Source organism: Gossypium arboreum, chromosome 3 (assembly GCF_025698485.1).
Source record: "Gossypium arboreum isolate Shixiya-1 chromosome 3, ASM2569848v2, whole genome shotgun sequence".
NCBI lineage: Eukaryota > Viridiplantae > Streptophyta > Magnoliopsida > Malvales > Malvaceae > Gossypium > Gossypium arboreum.
The window spans coordinates 61,303,046-61,315,278 of NC_069072.1; the positions used below are offsets into that span (position 1 = coordinate 61,303,046).

Here is a 12,233-nt window from a genome sequence, read left to right on the forward strand (position 1 = left end):
TACCACATATACTATCATGTATACACTTTGTCTTGGCCGAATCTACATTAATCATTTTCCAATGAATAATTCAATTTCACGCCATACTATCATTTCATATTCGAATACTCATAAACTTACAATTTCACAAATTTTAATATCAAAGATCCATCTAACACTCATATATCGTTTTACAATATCACGATTTAGAATTCACGTATGGGTTTAATCAATAGCTTATGAGTAACTAAAACAAGTTTTATCCATGTTTACAACAAAATCACATATTCACTACGAGCTGTTTTCCTGAGCAGTAGTCACTAAATTATTTATAACTGGAGCTACAAAACTCCAAATCACTTGCCGTTAATTTTCCCTGAATATAGACTCGTATATCTTCCATCCATAAAATTTCCAGAATTTTAGGTTTGTCTAATCAATACCAGATTTTTCTTAAAATTTCCCCTGTTTCACTGTTTGACTAATCTGACCACTCTTCACTACGAATCATATTTTTCATTGTACAGAATTCAAAATGTGTTCTATTTGATTTCATTTGAAACTAGACTCATTAAGGATTCTAAGCATATAAATTTTATCTTACAACCATTTTTGTACAAATTATAATGATTTTCTAAAAACAGAACAGGGGATTTCGGAGTCATTCTGACACTGTCCCACACAACTTTAAATATCTCTTTATAGGGAATTTCTTTGCTTACACGGTCTCTTTTATAAGAAATTCGACTAACTAAGCTTTGATTACATATTTTATTCAGCCTATACTTCCACACCAACAATTTATAGTGATTTTCTAAAATCACGTTACTGCTGCTGTCCAAAGCAAATTATTACAATTTGCTCTTAAATTTCCAAGTCCAAACACTTATGAACTTACCATTTGAGTTTAAGATATATCATGGCCACATCAAATCTTATTAAACCAACTCATTATGTCCTATTATGATTGAATTTACTCAACGTTTAATCACTTAAAACTTACCTCGGAAGCGGTCGACGACTAGATATCCACGGCTATTCGTTTACTTTCTCTTTTCCCCTATCCGACTTTGATCCTCTTTGCTCTTGGGCTTAATTTAAACGAATGAATTTGTTTAATCATTTTGAACATTAAAAGCTCTTTTAAAGCACTTAACCCTTATACTCAATAATGAACCAAACCATATAGCTAATTATTTTATCACATCACCTTAACACATATATTAACTATCATACACCCAATTCACATGCCAAGTTGCAATAAAAAAATGCATACACACCAATAATTTAATTACTCATTTCAACCTTATAGGGTAACTTCAATGCATTATGTATATACCATTTGCCATACACATTACCACATTTTAACAAGCCAAAATTACTCCTACATATTATCCATTATAATTATTTCATAGATATAAAACATAGCTGAAAAATCTTTAGCCTAAATAATATAATAACACCCAAATCATCAACTATTTTAACGAACATGACACAAAAGATTAACTAACACTCCATTCAATTTTAAGGTATTAACCCTACTAAACTCATACCATGACCATATCTAATCAATTCAAGTAGAGGATTAATTACAACCATGTACACCAATATATAATTATAACATGTTTTGATATCTTATATATCCCATTCGCCCTAACCACACAACTTAGCTTTTATAATAAACCTTATCTTAACCGAATGTACATATATATATACTCAAAATATCATTCGATTTCAAAGGCATATTAACACCATATAACCGAATGTTCATAGACTAATATACATATACTCATAAATCCAACTTTAAAACTCATACTTATACATAGCATATAACCGAAAAAACTTCATGAATCCACCTACATTTACATTATTATCATATATAGAATTTGCATTTACTATCAAATAACAACTTAACTTACTTTCAATTAGGTAATCAAATACCTCATACCCAATCATTTAACAACTAAAATAATAAACCACAACATTTAAATTCATCTTATTCTTCTCCCATTTGACCGAATGAACATTTGTCTATTGATGCATGAAATTAAACCATGGGTTAAATAGGCTATGCATTTATCAATCTAATCTCATAGTCAATTAAAAAGAAAATCACAATGCATACCTTAAACTAGGATAGCCATGGCCGAATACCTTGTTTTTTCCTCTTCAATCTTCCCTTTCCCAAATTCGGCAACCAAGAAGAAAGATGAGCATGTAAAATTTTTTTTTTTCTTTTGTTATCTTTCTTCAACTCACGGCAATGGAGGAGGGGAACATGGATGAGACAACTTTGTTTTCATCACCCCTCCCTTTTCATTTCTTTATTACTAACCTTTTATTTTATTCTTTCTCCCATAAAACACTAACACCAAATGTTTTTAATAGGCTTTAACTTATAGCATGGCCGGCCACCTTCTTGTTCTTTGGTTAATTTGACATGCAAATACAATTATTTTGCAACATGCATAAATAGGCCACTTACATTTGCCTAGCACATTTCTAAATTTTCTCACATAAGTCCTATTTAATAAAATTCACTTACAATTAACAAAATTAAAACATGAAATTTTCACACATGCATATGTACATATAATAAGCATCAAATATGTCAGCTAATTATTTTTATGACTCGGTTTTGTGGTCCCGGAACCACTTTTCGACTAGGGTCAAATTAGGGGTGTCACAGTTTTAGTTATGTGAATATAACATATGTGTATATGTAAATGTTCGAAATTTGTGTCTCGTCCGCTAATGCCTCGTAACCCCTTTCTGGCGACGGATACGGGTTAGGGGTGTTACATGGATTGGTTTTGGTTAATGTTGTGTAGGTTGGTGCAAGTAAGGGTGGCAAAAAGGCTTGGTAAATAGCCTTGTTTTTTTCCATACGGGCGTATGTCTAGACCTTGTGTGGCACACGGTCTGCCTTACTGGCGTGTAGTCTGGCCATATGTCCTCTGCACCTCAATTTTACAAGTCAGTATGCATGGTAGTAAACATACGAACAGAGACACGGCCGTATGTCTCAGCTGTGTGGAGCACACGGCCTAACACACGGGCGTGTGCCTTGGCCATGTGCCCTTAATTGGTTAATGACGTCAGAAACAGAATGTCAAGGTTTTTGTACACGGGCTGAGACAAGGGCGTGTCATTGCCATGTGAGGGACACGGGCCATGGACACGGGCGTGTGCCAGGGTGTGTGAAAATCCCTATTGGTCTGAATCAAAAAAATAAATCCACAAGGGTTAGGGACATGGGTGTGTCCAGATATGCCCAGGTCGTGTGAGCTACACGGGCTTTCAGCACCATCATGTTAAGACGACAAACAGGCGTATGCCCTATTTACCTTGAAATTTTTAAAATATTTCTAAAGTACTTAGTTAAGTCCCGAATCTTTTTTTGAAGCGTGTTTTGGGCCTCGTGAGCTCATATTAGGGACTTTATGTTCAGTTTTCAAAAAAATTTACTTTAGATGAAAATTTATGGCATGGAAATGTTTGTAAGCATGTGTTTAAGTATGGTAACACCTCGTATCCTGTTTCGGCGTTAAACTTGGGTAAGGGGTGTTACATTTAGTGGTATCAAAGCTATGGTTTAGTCGATTCTTGGGCTAACCTAGCATGAGTACGAGTCTAGCTATATATGCTAAAAATATGTTGTGATAGTGTGGCAACTCCTGACAAATTTAAATTGTGTTTTCATATAGTAAATGGATCCTGACTGAGCTATGGTGGATGATGTAGAAAGTAATACGCCGGCTCCCGCTGAAGGGACCGCACCAGTTGAAAATGGGCCCGTGACATTGAGTCAGGGAGGAGGGGCTAAAGAAGCCTACCTCCATATGATGGATGCTTGGTACTCGGAGTTTGTTCATGCAAATCCGAACACTCCGCCTCCCCTACCTGCTCCGATTCCTCAGCTTTCCCATATGTTTCCCCAAGGAGTAGAAATGGTTAGGAGAGAAAAACCTCCAGTAGATAAAATTTGTAAGCACGAGGCCGAGGAATTTTGGGCTAAAATTGATGATGTCCCAGAGAGAGCAGAGTTCTGGTTTGAAAATACCATTAGGGTTTTGATGAATTGTCTTGCACCCCTGAGGAGTGCATGAAGTGTGTCGTGTCACTCCTACGAGACTCGACCTACCAACAGTGGAATACCCTTGTGTCGATTGTACCAAGAGAAACGATTATATGGGAGTTTTTCTAGGAGGAATTCCGAAAGAAGTATATTAGTCAGAGGTTCATAGACCATAGGGGGAAAGAATTTCTAGAATTGAAGGAAGGTCGAATGACGGTGACAGAGTATGAGCGTGAGTTCGTGAGACTCAACAAATATGCTAGGGAGTGCGTATCTACCGAAGCCACTATGTGCAAGAGGTTTGAAAATGGTTCGAACGAAGACACCAGGTTGTTGGTTGGCATTTTGGAGTTAAGAGAATTTGTAGTACTTATTGAGAGAGCATGTAAGGTCGAAGAATTGGCCAAAGAGAAGAGGAAAGCTATAAACTAAAAAATATATAGGATTTTTCCTATATAAATTATCACCTTTTACTTAAATTTGTTGTTAAAACCAAGTAATTGTTTAATAAATTAATGAAATATGTGAAAATATGAAAACAAGACATAGAAATTATTAAAATATGATTTTATGCTTTATTATAGAGTTTTCATGCAGAAAATGGCTTATTTTATATTAAATTGAGTATATTATATTTTTATGACATAAAGTGGGCCATGCATGATTAAATTAAATAATAAAATATAAAATTATATTTAATAATTCATTTAAAATATTTCATTAATAATTTGGGTTTTAATTAATTTAATTAAGTTGGTAAAATTTAATTCTTTGGTCCTCTAACTTATTGATTTATTTTTGGACAGGTCTGAGAGCTTTAATTTGATTACAAAACCATCCAAATTGAGGGCCAAGTCAACCCAAAATTTGGCTGAATATGGAGGTTCATAAATTAGAGATTTGCCTGAAGATTTGCTAGTGACTGAGTCTTAGTCCTGAGTTGTTGTGGCATTCAAATTGACCAAGAATCAATCAAAATCAGCCACATTCCCTCAATTCATGGCTAGCCACCCTTGGAAGGAGTTTTGAAAGATGGACACTCCTATTTTTAGCAAACTAGCTCCCATGCCTCACCTATAAATAAGAGCCCCTTTCTCACTTTTTCATCATCCCTCATCCCTCATTCATCCCTCACTTATTCATCATTCTCTCCTCTCTCAATTCTCTTAGCTTTCTTAGCCGTCACGCCTATCATCATCTTTGCATAAATATTTTGAGCAAATTAGCCTCTTAAAGAACCCTTGATTGGCCACCTCGGAGAGCCATCAGCAAAGGAGCAAAGCGAAGGAACGAATGAGCCCACATCAGTCAAAGTCTTGGGTGACAGCCACTCTGAATTGGGTTTAATCTTTCTTACTTTAATTTAATTCAAGAATGTTTGCTATGTTTTCTTTGTTCTTGTTTACAACAATGATAGCTTAATTTTATTTAAGCTAAGATGATTGCTTTGATTTAATAATAATTATTTGATTCATGCTTATAATATTTGTGCCTCAATCGATCATGTGTTCAATTAAAATCAAGTCTGTATTTTGTTCATACGTGATTGAAATGCACCTAAATTAGCTCAGCGATCCTAACCAGACGACGGCTTATGGACGCATAATTGAAATGTGCATGCTCAATTTAGATCCTAACCCGATTAAATTGCAGGTTGCATAACATCCCTAACCAGGCTCTGTTATCTGCATAGTTTTTATATTTGTTTGATTAAACTATTTCAAACCTAACACGTCCCTGTTACCTCGCACGAATACTAAGAAACCATTAGTAAATAAGGATTAGTAAAATGCTTATTTACTAAGTAAAGGATTTTGAAAGGACCTAACGTGGTTTCCAAACTCATGAAAGATCGAGTTGCCATGGAATGTTTTTCCGAATATTGATAAGCATGTTAATAATAATTTGAGTTTAATTAAAGTAATTTTCCTAGCTTATTTATGTTATGATTGTTGCTTATTGTGTTAATTCTGCTAAAATCTATCTCATTTATATAGTTTGCATACTTAGGATAAATTGCATTGGGGATCATTGCATTTAGTTTCATATACTTAATTTTTCATCACTTCTCAATTATATTGTTTTTATTTACCAAATTGTTAATACACTTTTACAAATTAAGTGACTTAGCACAAATACAATCCTTGCGGAGACGATAACTCGATACTTACTTATTACTTGATAACGACTATGTACACTTGCACAAACCCGAGTGTTACAAGTTTTTGGCGCCGTTGCCGAGGATTGTCAACTGTTGCCATAGTCATTTTTTGTGAAATTATTTATTTGCAATTTGGTTATTTCTAACAATACTAACTTATTCATTTTAATTTCGTAATTTTCTTTCCAAGTGTTTATGAGCATAGATCGGATTATCAATTTACTCCCAGTAGACCCTAAAATTGAGCGAACTTTTAGACAAAGAAGACGTGAACGAATAGCTTAGAGACAGAACGAGATGGACCTTGGATATCAAAATCAAGACCAAGGTAATAAAGCTGAACATGTACGAAATCCTATCCTCATTGCCGATGATAGGGATCGGTGCATCAAACAATATACTGTGCCACTTTTCAATGAGTTAAATCTAGGAATTAGAAGGCTAGATATTGAGGCAACCCAATTCTAATTGAAACCAGTGATGTTTCAAATGCTACAAACTGTAGGCCAATTTAGTGGCATGCCCACAGAAGATCCACATCTCCATCTTCGATTGTTTATGGAGGTGAGTGACTCATTCAAGATAGCCGGTGTGACTGAAGACGCACTGAGGTTAAAGTTGTTTCCGTACTCATTGCGAGATCGAGCACGAGCATGGCTCAATTCGTTGCTACCAAGTTCTATATCTACATGGCAAGAATTAGTAAAGATATTTTTGGTTAAGTATTTCCCGCCTAGAAAAAATGCTAAGTTGAGGAACAAGATCACAACTTTCCAACAATTGGATGATGAGACTTTGTATGAGGCTTGGGAGCGATTCAAGGAGTTACTTCGTAAGTGTCCTCATCATGGGATTCCTCATTGTATCTAGTTAGAGACATTCTATAATGGTCTCAATGCACATACAAGATTGATGGTAGATGCTTCTGCGAATGGTGCAATTTTTTCTAAGTCTTATAATGAGGCTTATGAGATCATCGAGAGGATCGCGAGCAACAACTCTCAATGGCCAACAAATCGAACAGCTTCAGTAAGACGTGTAGCCGGACTTCATAAAGTTGATACTCTCACTTCATTATCAGCTCAGGTATCGTCTATTTCCTCTATGTTAAAGCAGTTTACCGCTAATGGTGCTAATAATTTTGCAACTCAGCCACCATGTAACACCCCGTACCCGAGTCCGTTACCGGAATCGAACACAAGGTGCACACAGACTTAACTATTTTCACAGTCCATTTAGAAATTTCCAGACAAGCTGGTTACTGCATCACTGTCACCTTAAAAATTATATCTTGAGTTTCAAAACTCGAAAATTTGTTTTGTAATTTTTCCCTGAAACTAGACTCATATGTCCATCTACAGATTTTGTTCTAGAATTTTTGGTTGAGCCAATTAGTACAGTTTATTAGTTAAAGTCTCCCCTGTTGCAGGGATCGACTACACTGACCTTCGTGCGTTACGAATTGGATATCTCCCTGTACAGGGCTTCGATACTGATGCCGTTTGTTTATATAGAAACTATACTCAGAGAGGAATATATACATATATGGCATGACTCCTAATTATCTCTGGTTAATTTACAATGAATTTCCAAAGTCGGAACAGGGGATCCAGAAACCGTTCTGGCCCTATTTCACGAGAACTTTAATATCTCTTAACATATAACTTATATGACCGTTTCATTTCTTCCATATGAAAGTAGATTCATCCAAGTTCATTTACATAATTTATTCACTATTTAATACCATTCCTACTATTTTTAGTGATTTTTCACATCCACATCACTGCGGCTGTCAGCATCTGCCTTTAAGGTAGGCTTTACCTATTTCATGATTTCATGATTCAATTGGCCCTTTTTGCATACATAGCACAAAGAGTGATCATGATTAACCATTCCAATGGCTAACCGTTTCAAAACAATATCATATCTCATAATGATCAACATACAAACGATTATAGTACTATGCTAAAAACGTATATGAGCCATTTTCGCATGGCTATCCAAGTTTACACAAACCAAAAGGTACATGACGTACAACAAAAGGGTAGTCCTATACATGCCATTTCAAAGTTCAACCAAAATTGTACCAAAATAGGGGACTTTGATAGTGTGGATGACTTCGACTTTGATGATCCCGAATCTGATAGCTAACGAGCAAAATCTATAAAACAAAGAACAAAGAAACGGAGTAAGCAATTTATGCTTAGTAAGTTTTAAGCAAAACAAAGTGTTCTCAATCACTATCATTGGTCATTCATTTCAACTATTCGATGAAGTTAATCTAGAGCTTCATCTCGATCTATAATGTCATTAAACGCAACACTTGGCTGCCACATATATACTTTCGAATAATAATGACCTAGATGGTCAAATATTTCCAAAGCACATGCTTCATCGATTATCAGCTTTCAATAATCCTTTCCACTTGTTTATAATCACATCCATACTTAAGCTTACAAATCATAATCCTTACCTCTTTGATACTGATAATTCACCTCGAAATCACTCCACCGATGAGTAAGTGATACGTACCTGAACATCTTAAGTACATAATACTTATTTGATGGTAACTTAATGCAGATACTCAATATCAAAGTCTTACTTGAATCCTAGCATTTAGCCGTCGGGTCTTTAAAGCTCGGATATAGTACGAGCACGAAGCCTACGGACATTAATCAGGATAATATTCTCGCATAAAGCCTGCGGGGTTTTAACCCGGATATAATACTGACACAAATGCCCTTCGGGACTTATCACATTTATACACTTTCACATTCATCACATTGGCCATTCGGCCCTATCACATATATACACCTTCACATTCATCACATCGGCCATTAGGCCTTATCACATTTATATACACTTTCACATTCTTCACATCGGCCATTAGGCCTTATCACATATATACACACTTTCACATTCATCACATCGGCCATTAGGCCATATCACATATATACACACTTTCACATTCATCACATCGGCCATTAGGCCTTATCACATATATATACACTTTCACATTCATCACGTAGGCCATTAGGCCTTATCACATATATACACACTTTCACATTCATCACATCGGCCATTAGGCCTTATCACATATATATACCTCATACAAATTTCATATTTTTCTTGTACATCAATTTCAGCAATAGCTTATAAGCAACTCAAATAGTTTCATCAAAGTTTACAACAACATCACATATTCACTACAAGTAGTTTTCCTGAGCAACAGTCACTAAATTGTTTATAACTGGAGCTACGAAATTCAAAATCAATTACCGTTAAATTTCCCCGAATGTAGACTCATGTATCTTTCATCCATAAAATTTTCAGAATTTAAGGTGTGGCCAATCAATACCAGATTTTTCTTAAAGTTTCCCTGTTGCAATTGTTTGACTAATCTGACCACTCTTCGCTATGAATCAAATTTTTCATTGTACAGAATTCATAATGTGTTCTATTTGATTCCATTTGAAACTAGACTCATTAAGGAGTCTAAGCATATAAATCTTATCTTATAACCATTTTTGTACAAATTATACTGATTTTCCAAAAACAGAACAGGGGATTTCGGAGTCATTCCGACACTACTTAAGCTTTGATTGCATATTTTATTCAGCCTATAATTCCACACCAACAATTTATGGTGATTTTCTAAAATCACGTTATCGCTGCTGTCCTAAGCAAACTATTACAATTTGCTCTTAAATTTCCAAGTCCAAACACTTATGAACTTACCATTTGAGCTTTAAACATATCATGACCACATCATATCTTATTAAATCAACTCATTATGTCCTATTTTGATTGAATTTACTCAACGTTTGATCACTTAAAACTTACCTCGGATGTGGTCGAACGATCTCAATGGCTATTTGATCACTTTTTCCCTTTCCTTATCCAACTTTGGTCCTCTTTATGCTTAAGCTTAAGTACAACAATAGATTTGCTTAGGTACTTAACTAATATTATTCACTTAACAATCACATTTGGCAATCACATATCATTTAATCTATATCTAGAACAATAGATTTAAATATGTATCATATTTATGGTCCAACATAGCAAGAAAATTAAATAGGCTTTACTAGCCACACTTAGTTCTATTATAACATAACTCCCTTACTTATATGTACATTCGCACAAGCAACTTCATTTCAATTTTGCCATTCTTGAACTTATCCATAATATCCTAAGTTCATTTAGTAGCTACAACAATTATACAAATCAACAAGCATTTAACAACAATGTACTTAACCAACCCTTCAAGCATATTCGCAATATATATATATGTTAATGACGAAAACACTTGAGTCAATTCTAAGACTTCCACAATCTTCATGCTTACATGCCATAACCGTATGGTTCTTATCACCCTTGGACCACAAAATGCATGAATTTCCCAAATTCTAATTATTATCTTAAGCTCAATTTAGCACTCATTTAGCACTTCAACATAGCCGATTGTCATCTTCACACATTTAAAAAAAAACATTTGCCATGAGCTAGCTTCTATACTTGATGACCACTCCAAATATACAAAGATTTTCAATGAAAGAGCATTAACATACCTTAATCCCCCTTTTTAGCCTTCTACTTGAAAATTTCAACTTAGAAGCAAACAAATTCCATGGTTTTCCACTACAAGCAGCCGGCCTATCTTCTCTAGGTTCCTTTGCAAGAGACAAGGAAGCAAGATAGAAAATGAAAGTTGAAGTCTTTCTTTCTTCCATTCACGGCAATTGGGGGGGGGAGACAACTTTGGTTTCTCCTCCCACTCCCTTCTTTATTTATTATTCTTCCCACACATTTTAACATAATATGTCTATAATATGCCTTACCCCATAGCATGGCCGGCCACAATTTAGATTTTTGGCTAATTTGACATACAAGTCCCTCATGTCAATAATTCATGCATTATTTGGCCACTTTAAATTTCACCTATCACATTTTCAAGTCCTATCACATGGGTCCTTTCTTATAAATTAGCACCTAATTGATAAAATCAAGGCACGAAATATTCACACATACAAATCCCACATATAATAAGCACAGAATATAACATCTAATTATTTTTGTGACTCGGTTTTGTGGTCCCGAAATCACTTTCCGACTAGGGTCACATTAGGGGTGTCACACACCAAGTCCGTTTGAAGTAGTTTCCTGTGTGTACTGTGGGGAAGGTCATTCTTTCGAGAATTGCCCATTAAATTCCGAGTCAGTATACTATGTGGGGAACCAACATCAAAATAGAAGTGGACAAGGACCCCAATCCAATTTCTATAATCTTTCATGGCGTAAGCACCCCAACTTTTCTTGGAGCAACCAAAGGAAATGGACCAAACAATAACTTTATGCAGCATAAACCCAACCAATCTCAGGGGTTTAATCAGCAAGCTCTAAAACCACCTCAAGCTGAATCATCAAATAGTTTAGGGACCTTGTTGGAAGCATACATGTCAAAGAATGACGCTTTGATCTAGAGTCAAACAGCAACACTGAAAAATTTGGAAAACCAAATGGGTCAGTTAGCTACGGAGCTTCGTAATAAACCACAAGGAACCTTGCCAAGCGATACTGAGAATCTAAGAAATATGGGTAAAGAACATATCAAGGCTGTGGCATTGAGAAGTGGTCAAATTATGGAACCCTAATTGATTGATGTTGAGGACGAGCCTGTTGAAAATGGGGAAAGTCAACTAGCTGTTGAAGTCCCTACACCAAAAGAGTCAGAATCTGCAAAGACTGACAAGGTAAATCCTAACTTAGTGAATTTAGATACTTTAACTTCTTCTTTGGATGTAGATTTACCTACTCAGAAGAGTTGTTCGGTTTAACTGAAAGTTCCATCACCTCCATATCCACAAAGATTGCAGCAACAAATGCCGAACAAGCTTTAGAACAAATGCCAAATTATGTGAAGTTTATGAAGGATGTACTATCCAAGAAGAAACGACTGAGTGAGTCTGAGACTGTCGCTCTGACAAAGGAGTGCAGTGCATTCCTATAGAACAA

General features: G+C 35.4%; 1 non-coding gene across 1 annotated transcript; it reads right to left on the reverse strand.

The window, feature by feature from the left end:
* Positions 1-6,965: 6,965 nt before the first annotated feature.
* On the reverse strand, positions 6,966-7,072 carry LOC128290819 (small nucleolar RNA R71). Its single transcript, XR_008280604.1, has one exon. It is a non-coding gene; the product is annotated as a small nucleolar RNA R71 (small nucleolar RNA).
* Between the last annotated feature and the right edge of the window lie 5,161 nt (positions 7,073-12,233).